The sequence below is a fragment of the Ahaetulla prasina genome, chromosome 6, assembly GCF_028640845.1.
Source record: "Ahaetulla prasina isolate Xishuangbanna chromosome 6, ASM2864084v1, whole genome shotgun sequence".
Lineage (NCBI taxonomy): Eukaryota > Metazoa > Chordata > Lepidosauria > Squamata > Colubridae > Ahaetulla > Ahaetulla prasina.
In genome coordinates, this window is record NC_080544.1 from 39,057,950 (window position 1) to 39,078,455 (window position 20,506).

Sequence of the window (20,506 nt, forward strand, 5' to 3'; positions counted from 1 at the left end):
AAGACACACCTTACTTTTTGGGGAGGAAATGAGAAAAAAGCTGATTGGCAGGTGGATTGGCCTCCCAGAATACCCCCAATCAGCTGTTCCCAGAGGTGAATTTTAGCAACAGGTTCCTTGGTTGTGAGCTCTGTGCCTTGCTTTTTTTTTTGCTTTTTTTTTCTGCCTCTGAAACTCTGTTTCAGAAAAAAAAAATCTGCCTCTGAAAGCCTCCAAAAGAGAGCTTCAGAAAAAAAGCCTCTGAAGCTCGGTTTGGGGCTTTTTTTTCTGAAGCTATGCTTGGTTTTTTTTTTCTAAGCTCTGTTTCTGATGCTTTTTTCAGCCTCTGAAACCTCCGTTTGAGAAGCTGGGCAGGGCTACATTCGGAGTATAAGACAGACCCAGATTTTCATCCTCTTTTTGGACGGAAAAAGGTGCATCTTATACTCTGAAAAATAGGATAGAATAGAAAAGAATTTTTATTGGCCAAGTGTGATTGGACACACAAGGAATTTGTCTTGGTGCATATGCTCTCAGTGTACATAAAAGAAAAGATACCTTCATCAAGGTACAACATTTAATGATGGTCATAGGGTACAAATTTAACACTTAATGATACAACACTTAATGATAGTCATAGGCTACAAATAAGCAATCAGGAAACAATCAATATAAATATAAATCATAAGGATTTCCAGCAACAAAGTTACAGTCATACAGTCATAAGTGGAAGGAGATGGGTGATGGGAACGATGAGAAGATTAATAGTGCAAATTTAGCAAATAGTTTGACAGTGTTGAGGGAATTATTTGTTTAGCAGAGTGATGGCGTTCAGGAAAAAACTGTTCTTGTATCTAGTTGTTCTGGTGTGCAGTGCTCTATAGCTCGTTTTGAGGGTAGGAGTTGAAACAGTTTATATCCAGGATTTGAGGGATCTGTAAATATTTTCACGGCCCTCTTCTTGATTCATGCAGTATACAGGTCCTCAATGGAAGGCAGGTTGGTAGCAATTATTTTTTCTGCTGTTCTAATTATCCTCTGAAGTCTGTGTCCGTCTTGTTGGGTTGCAGAACCAAACCAGACAGTTATAGAGGTGCAAATGACAGACTCAATAATGCCTCTGTAGAACTGGATCAGCAGCTCCTTGGACAGTTTGAGCTTTCTGAGTTGGCGCAGAAAGAACATTCTTTGTTGTGCGTTTTTGATGTTCGTTGTCCATTTTAGATCTTGCGATATGATAGAACCTAGAAATTTGAAAGTTTCTAATGTTGATACTGTGTTGTCTAGTATTGTGACAGTATGGAAGGGTGTTGTGACCCAGCTTCCTGGACCCAGACTCCTGGACTCGGATGATTCAGAAAGTGAGGGAGAAGACCTGGCAAGCCCTGCTTCTCTTGAGCCCTCTCCCTCCCTGGCACCCACTCAAAGGGAGGAGGAGGGGCCGGCAAGGCCTGATTCTCTGGAGCCTTCTTCTGATTTGGCAACGCCCCAAGAACAGTTTTGGAGTGATGCAAGGCTGCGGAGGCGTGACCGATGCGCGCAGCAGAAACAGCGTTGGGAGGAAGCCAAGTCATGATTGTCATGCAGTGACATCTGCAGAGACTATAAATAGGAGGAGGGACTTCCTGGTTTTTTGTCTTGGACAAAGTAATGAATTGGCACGAGCTAACGGTCTCAATGGAGGGAAGAATATATTCGTGAGTAATTCTGGCCTTATCTATAATTTCCTCGTTATCTCCAGAAACTTGGCAGGCCCGTGGGTAGATGTGGCCAGGACATGTATCTATGTAAATAAAAGGAAAAAAGAAGGCCTCTGACGGACTCTTTGCTGGGAGTATTAGAGGGAGGGAAACAGAACAAAGGGTTTTTCCTAAAGTCTACCACCATTTCTACAGTTTTGAGTTTGTTCAGTTCCAGATTGTTTCGATCGCACCACGAGGATAGTCGTTCGACCTCCTGTCTGTATGCAGATTGAATGCTGAACTAAAGTCTACAAAGAGGACCCTTGCATAGGTCTTTGGGGATTCAAGATGTTGTAGGATGTAGTGCAGAACCATATTAACAGCATTATCTGTTGATCTATTTGCTCTGTATGCAAATTGCAAGGGGTCTAACAGCAGATCCATGATGGTTTTCAAGTGGGACAGCACTAGCCTTTCAAAGGTTTTCATGACTACAGATGTTAACGCAACTGGTTTGTAGTCATTCAGTTCCTTGATGGTGGGCTTCTTCGGCACTGGGATGATGGTAGAGCGTTTGAAGCAAGAAGGAACATAGTACATCTCTAGTGATTTATTGAAGATATGGGTGAAGATGGGGGCCAATTGGTCAGCACAGACTTTTAAGTCTGGGCCTGGAGCTTTTCCTGGCTTTTGTCTGTGAAATAGGTCCTGCACTTCCTTTTCTGTGATCACTAGGGGTTGTGAACCCAATGGGATGGGGTCAGTTTTAGGAGGCTTGGCTGTTGTTGGTGTGTCTGAGATGGGAGTTGTGGAGATAGGTGGCTGTAGTTTCCTTTCAAACCTGCAGTAAAACTCATCCAGGTCATCTGCCAGTTGTTGATTTCCTTCAGCCTGGGAAGGAGGGTTGCCGTAGCTGGTAATATTTTTAAGAGTTTTCCACATTTTCTGATTCATTTGTTGAGAACTGATTCTTTAGCTTTTCAGAGTAGCTTCTTTTTGCTGCTCTGATCTCCCTTGTTAGTGCATTTCTGGCCTGATTGTACAGCATTTTATCACCTTTTCTGTAGGCTTCCTCTTTGGAATGACATAGCTGCCTAAGTTTAGGGTGAACCAAGGTTCTGTTACTGTATATTCACAAGTTCCTTGTCGGTACACATAAGTCTTCACAGAAGCTGACATATGATGTTACAGTATCTGTGAGTTCATCCAGGTCTGCAGAGGTATCTTCAAAAATATTCCAATCAGTACAGTCAAAGCAGGCCTGTAGCTTTAATTTTGCCTCCTCAGTCCAAGTCTTCATTGATTTAATTGTTGGTTTTGTGGTTTTAAGTCTTTGCCTGTAAGCATGTACAAGGTGAATCATGCAGTGATCAGAGTGTCCTACAGCTGCTCGTAGTAAAGACCAATAAGCATCTTTTAGTGACGGTAAAAATGGTAATTGTTTTAAGAATGGTTCCCACAGAAGCCAAACTTCAACTTACTCTTTTAAGAATGCTTAGAATATAGCAAAACCCCATTTGCATTGGGTCATGTGGCAAATGTATTTTGGCCGATAATAGCAAGGGGATCCAAAAGATAAACGAATGGTAAAAAGTTCTGATCAGAATTTTTTTTTAAAATGAATTTATCAACTGGGAAAGGTTGATCAGGCCATTTGGTACATAAATGAAGAGAACCATTGATAGAAAGGGAAATCTATTTTGTGAAAATCCTATTGAGACAAGAAATGAAGAGATTTGGGGTGGGGGGGGGGAAGAGATGGTAGGAAGCGATGTTGGTAAGCCTTACACTCCAGAGAGCAATTCTGTGGAATTACTTTGAAAGTGAAAGTCACCAGAAATGACTGAAAGCAGAGAAAAGAAACTGCATTAACATTCGTTCTATGAGGTGTGATTTATATGAAGTGGATATTTGTATGAAGAGGAGCCTTTGATGCGAGAGAGAAATCATGGAGAGCTTATTGGCTAAGAAAGATTCTTGAAAGAAAAAGTAATGATAAACTAGCAAACTTCTATTTGGCTTTTCCAATTTAACAGTTTGAGAGGTAATGCTTGATCATGTCTTATAAATAATTCTGTGAATAATCATCAAAGTTCTGTTCACCTACAAAGGTTGTTTTCAAAGGATAGTGTCAGTCCCAAGTATTTGCCATAGAACAAAACCACCTATTTATTGAACTGTAGAGGGACCGAGGCTATCAATAGAGCCTTACATTAAAAAAAAAATAACCCAGAAGATTTATCTGTTGAGCAGTGTGACATTTTTGGCTAGCTAATCACGAAAGCTGCACCATTTATATGAGTCCTGACTCAATATATTTTATGTATTTACTTAATATATTTAAATGGCAAGCATGTCCCTATTTACCTAGCAATAACGTGCATTGAAATTATGGAATTTACTTAGTAACTGTGTATGAACAAAATTGCTGTGAATCAGCTGAATTCTAAAGATAGCTTATAGAAATTATTGCCAATTATATGTTAACAATATAGATATTCTTGTTGATTCTTGCAGTCATCTAAAAGGACAAAAAGCACTTTGTCTTATCAATATTTATTTATTTATTTCGATTTTTATACCGCCCTTCTCCCGGAGGACTCAGGGCGGTGTACAGCCAAGTAAAAATTCAATATATAAACATTAAAAAGAAGTTAAAAAGAAATATTATAATGTGGCCGAAATTTTAAAACCATTTAAAATCTTAAAACATAAATACCCCAATAAAATTTCAATCCAGTCCCGCTTGAATAAATAGGTGCGTTTTCAGCTCACGCCAAAAGGTCCGAAGATCAGGCAATTGACGTAAACCGGGGGGGAAGTTCATTCCAGAGCGTAGGAGCTCCAACAGAGAAGGCCCTCCCTCCTTATAAGGGAGATAATTCTAAAATCCTATCTTGACTTCTTTATTTTTTTGAGCGAAGAATTTCCTCAGATATAAACAGTGAAGCATTTCAAGGATGTACTTTTTAAAACAGCTGTTACAGTATAGACTCTGTAAAATTGCTTAAGCTCAACAGAAGATTATTGCAAAGAGCTATCCCATTGAGATAACCAGTTTGGTCTGACTTTGCAAGGATAAACATGTCAGGTTTTGGCAGCAATGTTTTCCTTAGGTTGATAAGATATCAAATAGCATGTTAGGAGTACCTACCAGAAAAATAAATCCATTATCAATCATGTGGCAGGAAATTGCATTATTTATAGATATCCTGTCAAGCGGAATGCACAATAGAACTTTGAAATGAGTAAAACTGAAAGCAGATACTACCTGAAATATATAATTGCATCTGGCATACAGCACCTGGTTTATTTGGGGCATAATGGAATCTATAATAGATGTCATGGATGTTGTATAGAACTGGAATGGATGCCTTGCTTGAAACTTGGGGTCCAGAATTGCAACTAGACTAAGCCTAATGGATGGGCATCTTTTAACATAGCTCTTTTTAGCACATTAGCAAAGGATAGTCAATCTTCCATTTAGAAGTATATATTTGAGTAAATATTTGAAGGGCTCCTACAAAGACAAGGCGGGTCAAACTATTTTTCAAAGCACCAAAAGGCAAGACAAGAGAACAATGGTTGGAAACTAACCAAGGAGAGAAACAAACTGGAAGTAAGGAGAAATTTCCTAATGGAAAGAGCAATCAACCAATAGAATAGCTTGTCTTTCATAAGTTGTGGATGTTCCATCATTTGGTTTTGGGTTTGGCCATACTAGAGAGAAGAAGGACTGGTATGATAGCAGTATTCCAGGAATTGAGAGGCTGCCACAAAGAGGAGGGGTAAATTTATTTTCCAAAGCACCAGAGAGCAGGACAAGAAATAATGGATGGGCAGAGGGCAGGACAAGAAATAATCAAGGAGAGAAGTAACTTGGAATTAAGGAGAAACTTCCTAACAGCAAGGACAATTAACCAGTGGAACAGTTTGCTTTCAGAGTTGTGGGTGCTTCATCAGTGGAAATTTTTAAAAAGAGACTGGACAGTCACTTGTCTGAAATGGTATAGGATCTCCTGCTTGAACAGGGGACTGGATTAGATGACCTCCAAGGTCCCTTCCACCTCTATTTTGATTGATCACCAGAGGCTTTCAAACTGGACAACCATTTGTCTGAAATGGAATAGGGTCTCCTGCTTGAGCATGAAGTTCAACTAGAAGACTTCCAAAGTCCCTTCCAACTCTATTGTACTATGTTCTAAGTTTCTCTTGGATGACTGTTGGATATGAAGGAAATACCTAAATATTTTTCCTGGGGCTGAGAAATATTTGTTCCCTTCTATATTTTCCAAGATTATGGACTTCCCAGGAGAGCTAGAGTTATACATAACTTCCTCAAAGTATGATAATTTGAACTTTGCCATTTGTGCTTCAAGTAAGAATCGCTGATTCTTGACTTGTTCCAGGATCCATTTGTGTTTTCTTACTGTGCACAATGTATTCTCAGGCGGTGTTTCAAACACCCAAATTCAAAAGCATCAATACCGCATACATTTGATTTCTTTGGAAAAATAGAGAAATGGTTTACCATTTCCTTTTGCCAGGCATGGATCGACAATATAAAATGATTGACATTATAGTGACAGATGATGGTGGAATGGTTAAATTCAGAATGGCTGGCACTTAACTATGTTGTTGAGGAACAGCTGTTGACACTAAGCTGATCCTCATCCTCCAAAACAGGGGTCTCCAACCTTGGTCCCTTTAAGACTCCTGGACTTCAACTCTGGGAGTTGAAGTCCAGGAGTCTTAAAGGGATCAAGGTTGGAGACCCCTGCTCCAAAATCATCCTGTATTACTGCTGCTTTCTATACAGTTGGGCTGTTGGGGTGATCTTTATGCTTTAGATCAAGGGTCTTCAAACTTGACAGCTTTAAGACTTGTGGACCTGAATTGTGAATTCCTGAGCTAAAATGACTGGAAGAGGAATTCTGGGAGTTGAAGTCCACAAGTCTTAAAGCTGTCAAGTTTGAAGACTCCTGCTTTAGATGGTCCTTACTTGTGCCTTGTAGGAGACCCTCCCCCACCACAGTGAGATAACATAGGGTGACTTGAGGAGGCTTACCTCATAGCAGATGCTTCCATCTGATAATTCATGATTCAAATTGCTTTAATTTACCTTTATTATTTTAATTAATTTGGAGAGGGAATCAGACTACCACATTCTATGTCATTTCTGTTTACACAACCTACACATATCTCATTCCGCTTGAGATCACTAGAGAATTGCTGGCTATGTTTGCCTAAAGTATATAATGTAGCACATTTGTTTAATCCTAATAATACTCTTTTTTTTTCCATAATGTTCCTTTTCCAGTTCAATAACATACTAAAGAAAGGAACATAAGATTATGAGATGTTTTTTCATGGCTATGGCAGCAGTTAAATAAATAACAACAATTTCCTAGAATTGGAAGATGCTAATCACTTGAGCTTGTAAATTTAAACTGAAAAGAAATACAGAATTCGGTGAAAGCTGTCTAATTAAACAATTTACAATAATTGCAGCAAGAATATACCTAATATGCATGATGTCAATAGCTCATGGTAATAACATTTTGTAAAACAAATGGCCAAACTGTTATTTATTATTGTATACAAGTAGCAATTTAATATGCTTATAATAGTTGACCAAATAAAGAAAATATGGTGCAATTTATCAAAAAGAAGAAATACTATTATTAAATTAAAATTAAGTTATTTAATACAAATGAATAATATAAGCCCATGTAGAGTGTATAAAGAGGATCACTTGTGGCTGCATTATGATATAATTATCCTTCCCCAGTCCTGGGTATCTAAATATTGATGCAACTCATTAGTCCTGAATGTTGGCCTTGCTGGATAGGAAACTTGGAAATCCATAGTCATTTTTTAATTTAATTTAATTTATTTATTTCATCAAACATGTATTAGATAAAGATATAAGTATAAACATGCTTATGACTACATGAAATGGATAAGAATAAAAGGGGACATTAGGAAAGGGATGGTAGGCATGTTTGTGTGCTTATGCACGCCCCTTACAGACATCTTAGGAATGGAGTGAGGTCGACAGTAGACAGTCTAAGGTTAAAGTTGTGGGACTTTGGGGAAGAAACCACAGAGTCACAGGTAGAGCATTCCAGGTGTTGACCACTCTGTTGCTGAAGTCGTATTTTCTGCAATCGAGTTTGGAGCAGTTTACCTTAAGTTTGTATCTATTGTATGCTCATTGCTGTGGTTGAAGCTGAAGTAGTCATTGAGAGGTAGGACATTGTAGCAGATAATTTTATGTACTATGCTAGAATACTTGGATGCTTAAAAAAGAAAACAATTACTGTTTTTGAGCCAGGTTCCGCTTACAAGTATAGATTAGGCGAAACCTGGCTCAGAAACATTAACTGTGAGAGGGACCTTGGAGTTTTAGTGGACAATGACTTAAATATGAACCAGCAGTATGCTGCAGCAGCCAAAAAAGCTAATATAGTCCTTGATTGTATAAACAGAGGTATAGAATCAAAACCATGTGAAATATTAGCAACACTTTATATGCCTTAGTAAGGCCACACCAGAAATACTACATTTAATTTTGGTCATTACAAAAAAGATGTTGAGACTTTGGAAAAAGTGCAGAGAAGAGCAGTTAAAATGATTAAAGGCATGGAGACAAAAAAGTAGGAAGAACAGTTTCAGGAATTGGGTCTGTCTAGTCTAGAGAAAAGAAGGAGTAGGGTGACATGATAGCAGTATTCCAGTATTTGAGGGGCTGCCACAAGGAAGAGAGGGTCAAGTTATTTTCCAAAGCACCAGAAGGCAAGACATGAAACAATGGATGGAAACTAATCAAGGAGAGAAGCAACCTGGAATTAAGGAGAAACTTCCTGACGGTGAGGATAATTAACCACTGGAACAACTTGCCTCCAGAAGTTGTGGGTTGTCTAACGTTGGAGATGTTAAAGAAGAGACTGGACAGCCACTTGTCTGCAATTGTATGGGGTCTCCTGCTTAATCAGGGGGTTGGATTAGAAGACATCCAAGGTCCCTTCCAGCTCTATCCTGATTTTAAAAAAAAATAGGCTAAAATGATGATACTATGTTAATCCCTGAACACATTCATAAGAGGAATGGAATGCAAATTATATTTTCAAAATATAGTATTTTAATTTATTTGTTTCTTTTCCTTTGCAAAACTGCTTCCTCATATTTCCAACTGAATTGTAGTTCTGGCAGTGTAGTGCAGTTAAATTACAGTTTCTTTCCCTGAAAGAGGACAAGGAAGTCGATTGGCCAAAAAGTAGTAGTCAGCTCTCAAAAATGAAATCTTTCACTGCAAAGTTTAATGTGTGGGGGGGGAGGGGGAGGAGAAGCAAATAATCTAATATAGAGATAATCCCTTGTGTAGAGTATATTTTACAGCCAGTCTTCCTTTCAGCTAAAAATATATCAATATATAGGCATTCATAAAGCATGACTTACTGCCCTTAACTCGGACCGAAATAAATCTTTCAGAGAATGCTGTCTAAGAACCCTGAAAACTATTGTATGTTCGTTATCTTTTTTTTTGGATGTATAATGTAATAATAATGAGCTTTCATTTCATGCTTGCCTTTCATAATATTTTGATAGGTAATCTTGTCATTATAGATGCAAAATTGGAAATCTCTCAACGTAACACTATTGTTCTCTAGACCCTACATAAGATAATTTAGATCAAATAGCTCTGGCATTTATAACGGGACTAAAACTGTTGCAAAAAATATTACACTTATTAAACAATACTGTTATTTCCCCCCCATCCAATCAAAATATTTGTTTGGAAGTTAATTATATAATTATATACACACTTAACACATGAAACATGCTCTAGTACAGTTTTTCTCAAACTTGGCAACTTTAACATGGGTGGACTTCAATTCCCTGGGGAATTCTGGAAATTGAAGTCCGTGTATTTTTAAAATTGCCAAGTTTGAGAAATATTGCTCTAAGATAAAATGCCAATTATTGAACTACCTGACCATAATTTGGCATCTGGGAGTTTGGATGAACCTATTCACCTTCCATGAATATTCTGTTTCTCTCATCATTGCTTTATGTTCAAGCTTTCGGCTTCACTGTTGGTTTTAATAGCTAACTAGGGACCTACAGCAACTTGCCACAGCCAATTCATCACAGCCATCTCACCATAGCCAATTTGCCCTAGCCAATTTACCATGGCCGACTCACCATGGAACAACTCAGCATGGCCAATTTGCCACAGGACAGCTAGCTGCAGGACCACTGGCTGCAGGACAATTCAATAATTTAATTTAATTATTTAAAATAGTTAAAAAATATTTTAATTTTTGTCGTTCACATTTCATTTTGTCCTTCCTTTGGCACCCTTTCTTTAATGATTCTATTCCACTATTTATTTGATATTGGGGTAGCTTTTGTCCCATGGCTGCAGTGAGTTGGCCATGGCAAGTTGGCCATGGCGAGTTGACTGGGGCAAGTTGTCCGATTTTGGCTAAATAAATGGCAGTTCTAATTTTTTTTGGGGGGAGGGGGGTGGATTGAACAAAATGTAAAGGCCTAGCAGTCATTTCTGACAATGTCAACAAATTTGAAACAGGTGCTCTGACCGCTTTCATCATTTGAAGTCCAACAAAAATTAAAAGCTCATAACTTCTTGAAGCAGAGCTGTGTGATATTCTGAAGAACACTCTATCCTTTTGAAGGAATCTAACCTAACTTGATTTTATATATACATGGAGAGGAAAAACAATAACACAGCAGGGTCAGGAGATCTGAGCAGATGACTTGGTCATTCCTTGAGAAACATGCAATATGGTTTTGGTATTGGATTAAACCAGGGAAGATGTAAATTTCAAATGAATTCTCATCAATGGTGCTCACTGGGTGACTTTTGGCCAGTCACTATTTTTCAGTCTATGCCCCTGGCTGCTATTTGGAAGGCAAACTTGAATGCTGTAGTTGTTGCCTTTGAGCTCTTGGAGGCAAGATGCGATTTAAATCAATTGAACAAACAAACTAATAAATAAATCTATGGCTTGCCAGTGGCAGGATTCCTGTCTCGAAAGTCCTTGCCTGATGAGTCAGCTCTTTTTAGACTCAGTGGGTGTTGTCAGCATGAAGAACAGCATCAAGGAGGCAGGTTAGCACTCTGCACTCCCGCAGCATCTCCATGTACTTATAAATAAACACTGGAAGCATCTTTCGGTTGTTGCTTGTGTGCTATTAATCACACCAGGGAAGAAGCGTCTGCAGGCCTGAGTGCTCATACAAGCTCTTTTATTCTGCATAGTCTATAGAACACTGGCGGTAGAACAATATGCTGGAAGAAAAAATCCAAACCAACTGTGGATAGGGATTATTCATAGTATCCAGAAAATCTGGTACATTTCCCCACAATATGGTATTGCACACTTAAGTAAATTTATCAACTGAATTATCCAAACAATAAAAAAATTACTAGACCCAAGGACGGAGCCATAATCTAAATTAGCCCATGAAAACATTTGTTCCAAAATATTATACAGATGTGTTTTCATCTTTAAACAAAAATGGAATAAGAGGGGTTCACTTTATACGTTAAAATGGTTCTGCAAAAATTGGGATGTAAAAAGAGTATGTTAGTTAGAAAGCTTGGTAATCATTAAATATGGAAACCTAGATTTTAATATGACAAAGAAATCAGTTAAATAAATATTTTCCTACATATTCTTTCTCATATAAGAATAACATTAACATAATTGTTTATATCTCATAGCAGCAGAATCTCAGCTATAACTAAAGTTCCACCTCAAAAAAATATTTCAACATAGACTTTGTAATATTCTATATACAACTAAAACTCTCATTGTTTGTTTGTACCCTTCACTTAGCCCAAACATGCGACATGGCACAACAATTTTCGAATCAAGTTATTTCAAATCTGCTAACTTAATGTATAAAATAAATCAGGGCCCATTACTCCCACAGCACTGAAATTTCAAGAATCTCCAGATGACTTTTATTCACAACACTGCAGCCACTCAGTGTCTCCATGAACGTGTGAATATAATTTCCAACCTTCCCTGCCAGCTTCCCACAAGCAAAGGCAATGGGGAAGCCAAAGGAAGTCAGAAATTGTTCCTGATACTTTTTTGCATGCCCATGGTAATTCCATTTATCTGTTTACATAAGTAAATATTGACTTATTGACGTATTTATTTATTTTGTCGAGTTCATATTAGATAATATATGTAAGTATAAGCATGAATTGAATACATAAAATGAATACAATTAAAGGAAACATTAGGACAGGAACGGTAGATACGCTGGTGCTCTTATGCATGCCCCTTACAGACCTCTTAAGAATGGAGTGAGATCAACAGTAGACAGTCTTAGGTTAAAGTTTTGGGGGTTTTAGGATGGGACCACAGAGTCTGGTAGTGCATTCCAGGCACTAACAACTCTGTTACTGAAATCATATTTTCTGCAATCGAGTTTGGAGCGGTTCACTTTAATTTTGTATCTATTATTTGCTCGTGTATTGTTGTGGTTGAACCTGAAGTAGTCATTGACAGGAAGGACATTGTAGCAGATGATTTTATGAGCTATTCTAAGGTCATACCGAAGGCAATGTGGTTCTAAATTTTCTAAACCCAGAATTTCAAGTCTGGTGGCATAAGGTATTTTGTTGCTAGCAGAGGAGTGGAGGACTCTTTTTATGAAATATTTCTGGATGCACTCAATTGTATTAATGTCCGATATGCAGTGTGGATTCCAGACAGATGAGCTGTATTTGAGAATTGGTCTAGCAAATGTTTTGTATGCTCTGGTTAGTAGTGTAATCTTACCAGAGAAGAAGCTACGCAAGATTAGGTTTACAACTCTTAATGCCTTTTTGGCGATGTTGTTACGGTGGGCTTTGGCACTTAGATCATTTGATATGAGTACTCCAAGGTCCTTGACAGAGTGAGGGTCATGTACAAGGTCATGTTCACTTAGCTTGCATTTTGTATTCTGATTCTTTTTGCCAGTGTATAATTGATGTTAATTATTATTATTGATGTGCTCCTACAATTAGTTTTCTATTTATGATATATACTCTTCTTAGATGATCACAAGACCATTCAGTATTGGGCTAAAAAATAATACGGTCAGCCTAAAATTTAATGTTATTCTGTTCGCATCACACTACACTAACTTCCTCTCAAAGGATGGCCCAATAGATTATAGGTTGTCTAGTAATAATAAAAAATGATCCACCCTTGAACCACTGTCTATGCCTACTTTTCCTCTGATTGTGGCCGTAATCAATACTGATATCTTCCTTGGTATAATGGTGGTATGAATTTATTTCAGAACAGGCCCAAGGTAACAACAAAATCAGCATTTCCTCTGGCATTACTGTAGCTGTTGAAACATGTTTTCCCCACCATTTTCCCTCAGTCTCACTGGGTGTATCCAGATCTAGAAATGCTTCCCTATAATTCTTGGCTTGCAAATTATTAATGAAATTCTGGGAACATGCAGCCCCTTTCCCCTCACTTCTGGGGAGAGCAGCTGGAATTGCTTTTGAAAAAGAAAACAACAATTGCATCTAACAGGAGAGGCAGAGAAAGAATCAGTTGTGAGGAAAGATAAAAATAATTTTCTGGGCTCTGTGTAATATTTGTGATTTGCAGATTGTTTTGCCAGCAAAGCCCTTGAGTGGAAGGGAAAAGACATTCCTGAGGTGATTAACAAGGATGATAAGAAAAGAGAACCAGTGGCCTGAGGTGATACAGTATGTGAATCGATACAGAGCCAACCCATAGAGTATCTTTTTTTTTTAATCTACCCAGAAAGATTTGGTTTCCTTGCAGCAACATAGCTCTAAGCAATCCATAGATTTTAGCTGATAAAGTGCTTACTTTATTTTATTATTTTATTTTTATATCATTTCTGTACCACTATACTCCCTATGGACTCAGAATTGATAACTCATGCATTTGCTGGTCCTGATAAGACCGTACATAGAGCTGTGGTGATGCAGTGGTTAGAATGCAGTAATGCAGGCTAATTCTGCCAACTGCCAGAAGTTCGATTCTCAACAGCTCAAGGTTGACTCAACCTTTCATCTTTCCATTGGTAAAATGAGGAGCCAGATTGTTGGGGGCAATATGCTGACTCTGTAAACCACTTAGAGAAGGCTGTAAAAGCACTGTGAAATGGTATACAAGTCTAAGTGCTATTGCTATTGTTATTGTGAAATGGCACCCTCCTTCTCCATTAAGTTGTACTTTGCCTGAAATGATGCAGAACTACTTGAAAGTGGGAGCAAGCAAGCAGATGGAAGGAGAAGCCATCTGTGATGTTTTAACATAGAAATGTGTGTTAAGAGGTATTCAAATGATCAATTAGTATACAATCAAGAATGGAGTGTATGATTTTATGGTAGTACAGATAGTTTTCGAGTTACAATAGTTCATTTAGTGACCATTCAAAGTTACAATGGCACTGAAAAAAATTACATGACCATTTTTCACACTTATGACTGTTGCATGGTCATATGATTTACATTTGGATGCTTGATAGCTAGCTTATATTTATGATGGTTGCAGTGTCCCGGGGTCATGTGAATGCTTTTTGCAACCTTCTGACAAGCAAAGTCAATGGGGAAGCCAGATTCACTTAACAACCCTGTTACAAGTTTAACAACTTCAGTGATTCACTTAACAAATGTGATGAGAAAAGTCGTAAAATGGGGCAAAACTCAACAAATTTCTCATTTAACAGCATAAATTTTGGGCTCCATTGTGGTCGTAAGTTGAAGACTACCTGTACTTTGTCCCATTCTAGCTGGTTAGTTTCCTATACTTCCTCACATCAAGAAAAGGATTTATTTTCTTATGATGAAAATTTTTATTAAAATTTTTATTAAAGAGAAATATTGCATCAATATTTAGAATAGAATAACAGAGTTGGAAGCGACCTTGGAAGTCTTCTAGTCCAATCCCCTGCTTAGGCAGGAAACCCTATACCATTTAAGACAAATGGTTAGCCAATCTCTTCTTAGAAACTTCTAGCATTGGAGATTCACAACTTCTGGAGGCAAGTTGTTCCACTGATTAATTGTTCTAACTGTCAGGAAACTTCTCCTTAGTTCTAAGTTGCTTCTCTCCTTGATTAGTTTCCACCCATTGCTTCTTGTCCTGCCTTCAGATGCTTTGGAGAATAGTTTGACTCCCTCTTCTCTGTGGCAACCCCTGAAATATTGGAACACAGCTTTTTTTTATTATTTGCATTTATATCCCGCCCTTCTCCAAAGACTCAGGGTGGCTTACACTATGCTAGCAATAGTCTTCATCCTATTTGTATATTTATATACAAAGTCAACTTATTGCCCCCAACAATCTGGGTCCTCATTTTACCTACCTTATAAAGGATGGAAGGTTGAGTCAACCTTGGGCCTAGTGGGGCTTGAACCTGCAGTAATTGCAAGCAGCTGCTGTTAATAACAGACTGTCTTACCAGTCTGAGCCACAGAGGCCACAGAGGCTATCATGTCTCCCCTAGTCCTTCTTTTCATTAAACTAGATAAGCCCAATTCCAGCAACCGTTCCTTATATGTTTATATACATATTTAAGGAGATGCCTTTGAAACATCTTATATGATTAAACAAAATCCAAAAAGATTAACAAAAGAGAATGAAAATCCAGATGACAGCAGTGCTGAGCTTTGTAGGAGCTCTACTACACAAACAGCCTTGTTCTTTCTGCTTCTCAGTCTGCCAAAGAGAAGTATCACCTTATTCCAGCCTGTGGCAATATTCACAAAGGGCTTTTTTCCACACAGCAGCCTAAAGCTGCTTAACTCCCTTGGGCAAACCAGGGAGAAATGAAGCCAATTTAAGAAATCTCTTGCTAGATTCTAACCCTTTTCTCTCTTTGGCTGCAGTAATGGTGTTGTGTCTCGAATGGAGAGAATCTGCATTTGGTTGCAGATTTCCCTGCTTCTTTTTTCCTCACGCTCCCGTTATAAGAAGACCAGTAACAGATATTATTTTTAAATCACAGCTGAATTCATATATACAAAGAAACAAACAAAAGCAAGTCTCAAAGGTGCTTTTTTCAAAAGGCCACTGGGCTGTTTTGTTTTTTTTCTTTGATGAAGAAAAAGAAAACGTTTCACTTCTCATCCAAGAAGCTTCATCAGTTGTGATGGTGAGCCTGCCATACCAACTAATGAATCTTCTTGGATGAGAAGTGAAACATATTCTTCTTCTTCAAGGAAAAAATTGTCTCGTTGCCTTTTGAAAAAGCACCTTTGAGACAACTAGGATCTGGATGACTGAGAATCTCCATAAACAAGGATAAGATACCTACACCCCAGGCCTTGCCTTGCCCTGCCTTGCCTTGCCTTGCCTTGCCTTGCCCTGCCTTGCCCTGCCTTGCCTTGCCTTGCCCTGCCCTGCCCTGCCCTGCCCTGCCCTGCCCTGCCCTGCCCTGCCTTGCCTTGCCTTGCCTTGCCTTGCCTTGCCTTGCCTTGCCTTGCCCTTCCCTGCCCTTCCCTGCCCTGCCCTTCCCTGCCCTGCCTTTTTTGTTTTAAGCCTTAGCACCTGCCCAACATTTTCCCCATGTTTCCTGCTTCAAAATGATAAGAAACTATGTTGCTAATTTTTGATAGTTATACCACAAAATTTAGGGAGAATTCAAGGGCATTCCGGTTATAAGGAATGCAAACTAGCAACATTTTTAAGGAACATCTAGAAAACTTCATATGTGAAACTCAGAATGACCCACATGCCATCTTTCTATGATCTTTTTATTTACTCAATAAATAATTATTGTGTTTGGATTAATAGTAATGCAGGAAGTAAAAGTGGCAAAGGATCAAGGAACTCAGGCCGCTGAAAAGTTGAGCGCTGAACTTCAGAAATAGATTTGATCATTCAGGCTTAAAGCTCAAAACAGTTTCCTTATCAAAATGTCTGTCTGCTTTATACATTACATTTCAAGTAAGGACAAGTCAGTATTGCTGCTGTTTGGCTCTCAAGATTATGCCGTACTTCGTCAAACAACCGTTGCATTTATTTATCTTTGATCTTGCACTGTGAATTTAACAGATGATAAATGTATGCATCACATTCACAATGTGATGACTGTGATCGTTCCAATACAGGGGTCCTCAACTTCCAGTCTGCAGCCCAGTGCCGGTCCACCGCCAGTTCAGAACCAGGCTGCAGAAGTGGGGTGTGTGTGTACAAAGCTTATTTGTGAAAGCCGTGTGCAAGCACATGTGAAACCATCCCCTCTCCCCACCCTGCTGCTACCACTTTCAATGGTCCACCAGCCAGAAAGGTTGGGTACCAGTGTTCTAATACAGGGATCTCCAACCTTGGCAACTTTAAGACTTGTGGACTTCAACTCCTACAATTCTGGAACTCTGGGAGTTGAAGTCCACAAGTCTTAAAGTTGCCAAAGTTGGAGACCCCTGTTCTAATACATAAGAATTAATTCTTCATGCCATTGTGTTGAATTTATATTTTAATGACAAAGAAATAAAGGGGAGACTAGTATAGATCTATTTCAAGCTATTTAGCTCTCGTCAGCTAGCCATACCCTTCAAACCCGGAATCCCAGAAAGGATATCTCTAGCTCAGGGTTGGGTTCTACTTACCTTTACTACCAGTTCACAATGAGATTGTGTGCATGTGCAAATAGTCGATGATGACATCAGGGTGGGTGGGCGGAGCCTCCCGCTGGTTTTAGTTCTCAAGAACCAGACCGAACCAGGGGCAACCCACCACTGGACTAGCTGATGAGAGCTAAATAGCTTGAAATAGATCTATAGTGTTTATTTCTTTGTTGGTAAAATATAAATTCAACACAAAAATAGTTTGTTGCAAAAGTGACTGCCTGCAAAGGCTCCTGGATTGGGGATGAAAAGCGGAAGCTCCATCCCATATTTGACTAGACCAGGTTGCCCTGATAGACCAGTTTCACTGAAAAAACCCACTTGTTCATGCCATTATTTGTCACATGCTTTTTTGTGCATTCCTGATCTTTTTACTTACTATTTATCTGTCCATAAACCAACAGAATAAAGAAATATGCCATCCAAAGCCTGTGGAAAAGCAGTAATGGTGTAAGGTAAATCTTCATAGCACACACAGCTTTTAAACATGTGCTAACCAAAGGAGAAGATTATTTATTTCTATCTTATTGTCTGCTTTTTAAAAAGATAAAAAAAGTAAGCTGAAATTTAGGTTACGATTATCCTAACTTTAATAATTCATGCTTTGGGAGCAAAGAAATTTGGAATAGAACTTCATTGATATATGCATTTCCTATTTATTGTATCAAAAAATGAAGGCTAAAGGAAGCAATTGCCTTTTACCAAGAAGAATTTTGGTGTTCGTTTTCATACATCCTTCCACAATTCAACATTTTGTAGTATGGGACAGGTAAAACACAACTTGGTTGTTATAGACGCTTGTATTGTAAATTAAGAGTACAAATATTAAAAAGAAGAAGAAAGAAAGAGGCACCATCTGCCATATAAACCATTTGCCACCTGTTCTTTTCCTTTCAGACTTATTTAATGGCGTAGATTTTATGTTTTAGCCTGCCACTGAACAGCTGGGAAGTGACTAAGTATTTTTCCTATCAGTAACTTAATGGCTGAACAACATTGCATGTGAAAAAAAAATTGCTCTTAAACCCAGGGATTTGCAACACAGACTTTCATGTGTTGGTTAGTTTGCTTCATTAGCAAATTCTGCTGACAGTAAAACAAGGTTTTAATAGCCACCATTACCCAAGTGTTATTGGTGGGATGTTCCTGGAAGAACTAGTGTTCCTCTGCACTAAAACAAACTAGGTTCCTTTCAAACTGGTCATAATACTTAAGACCACCCTGGTAAGTGGCAGATAGAAATACTGTAACTTTTTTATTGCTTGCCTATAAAATAAACAGAAGATTCTATTCTTTTCTCATACCTATGGGGGAAAAATAGAATTGTTGCCTTTGGTCCGTTTGCAGTAAGCACCATGTTGGATATAACTTTTGAATACTGTTTTGGAGAATAATTTTGCCATTCTTTTTTTTTTTTTTGAGATTTCGAGTTGCTAATTTTTTGACCATTCTGACACAAAGTCAAGGTCTTTTTGAAGGGTAGCAGCATTGTTGGTGGTGTTAAATAGTTTTATATAATTGATGAAGAGAAGGCAGTTACTTATAATATGATCACAAAGGTCATTTATGTATAGTATGAAGACTGTTGGTCCTAGAATGCTGTCTTGGGGACACTGCTATTAACAGGTGCAGGATTTGATAGGGCACTCCCTATTTTGACCATTGTTGCCTGTTTGACAGGAACACGGTTATCCAATTATGGAGGGGTCTGGAGATGTCATAGAATTTTAGTTTTAGAAGTAGTTTGTTATGTACCACTGAATCAAAGGCTTTACAAAGTCTATGTAAATTGTATCTATTGCTTTGCTCTGATCAAGATTTGTAGTCCATATGTTTTTGCAGTGTAGAAGTTGTACATTACAGGATAATTTTTTTCTGAAACCAAATTGTTTATTAGAGAGTAGGCTGTTTGTTTCTAGTTGGAGAGTAATGGATTGGTTGATGATTGTTTCCATGACTTTGCAGGTGACTCAGCATAAAGAGATTGGTCTGTAATTTTTGACTAGGCTGGGGTCTCCCTTTTTTGAAGATAGAGATGACCATGACTACTGACAATAGGTTGGGTAGGAAGCTGGTCCTGAAATATTTTTCAAAGATTATGTTTAGGGGTTCTGCTATAGCAGTGGAAAGCTTTTTTTAAGAAGTATGCACATAGTCCATCAGGCCCAATGTATGTGCATAGTCCATCAGGTTCAATAGATAGAGATGGTTTTAATCTATGTAGTGCCTTTTCAACATTATCTTCTGTGAAATCTGTTTGTGTTAGATCATTGTAGTCATTAGTGGTATGACTAGGAAATGTTGGGCATGGGCCATTGCTATTTACAAAGACTGAGCTGAAGAATGTGTTACAGTGACTGTAACAGTGTTACAGTCAGAGAATAGAATTTTCCAATTAAGAGATGAGAGGTCGATGTCTATGAGATCAGAGGTGGCTTTTTTGAAGTTGTAGTTTAGTATCCTGTTATTATGATGCTTTTTGTAAGGGTATATATTGAAACAAAAGTCAATCATGCTGTGGTCACTGTTGGAAAAGTGTTGTGATAAAAATATTGATGTCTTCCAAGTCTTTCCAAGTCTGTAAGTTTATTAGCTTAATTCTTGATTGTTTGGTGTCTAAAATATCCTTAGATTTCAGAGAGATTCATGTGGGACCAAATAGTTTCCTGTGTTATACCTAGAGAGTATAATAGCAAATGTAGCTACATGAATTACTATTTGTAATGAAGAATGCTAATCATCTGAAGCCAATTTGGTGATAAAAAAGGGAAAGTTCATTTATTCATTACATATTCTTTGCCTAGCATCAAAGCAAGGTAATGAAGCAAGGAAATGAATATTTTATCATTACTGAAGAATCGTTTTGTTCTCAAAATAAAATTGGAGTAAGTTTCTTTTTCAGATTACTATTTGCCATAATGTACATAACATATGCAATTTACATTCCTAGGATTGCTTGAGTTTTAGTAGCCTTGTACAAAAGAGACTATATTTTGTCTCTTTAGTAGCCTTGGATGAAAGAGATTATATTTTGTACAATGAATGAAGAGAAAAGCCTTCAAAACATCTAGCATTCAACTGAGTTTGAAATGTAATATTTTTTGTTGCTTGAAGGTGAAAAAGGATTTCAGATCTAGTCTTCCCTAAAGATCTTATTTTATTTTTATTTATTTATTTTGTAAGAACAATATAT

At 38.0% G+C, this 20,506-nt stretch overlaps 1 protein-coding gene across 1 annotated transcript in view; it reads left to right on the forward strand.

The window, feature by feature from the left end:
• TCERG1L (transcription elongation regulator 1 like) overlaps positions 1-20,506 on the forward strand; it is a 228,374-nt gene that overhangs the window by 34,489 nt on the left and 173,379 nt on the right. The window lies entirely within an intron of this gene.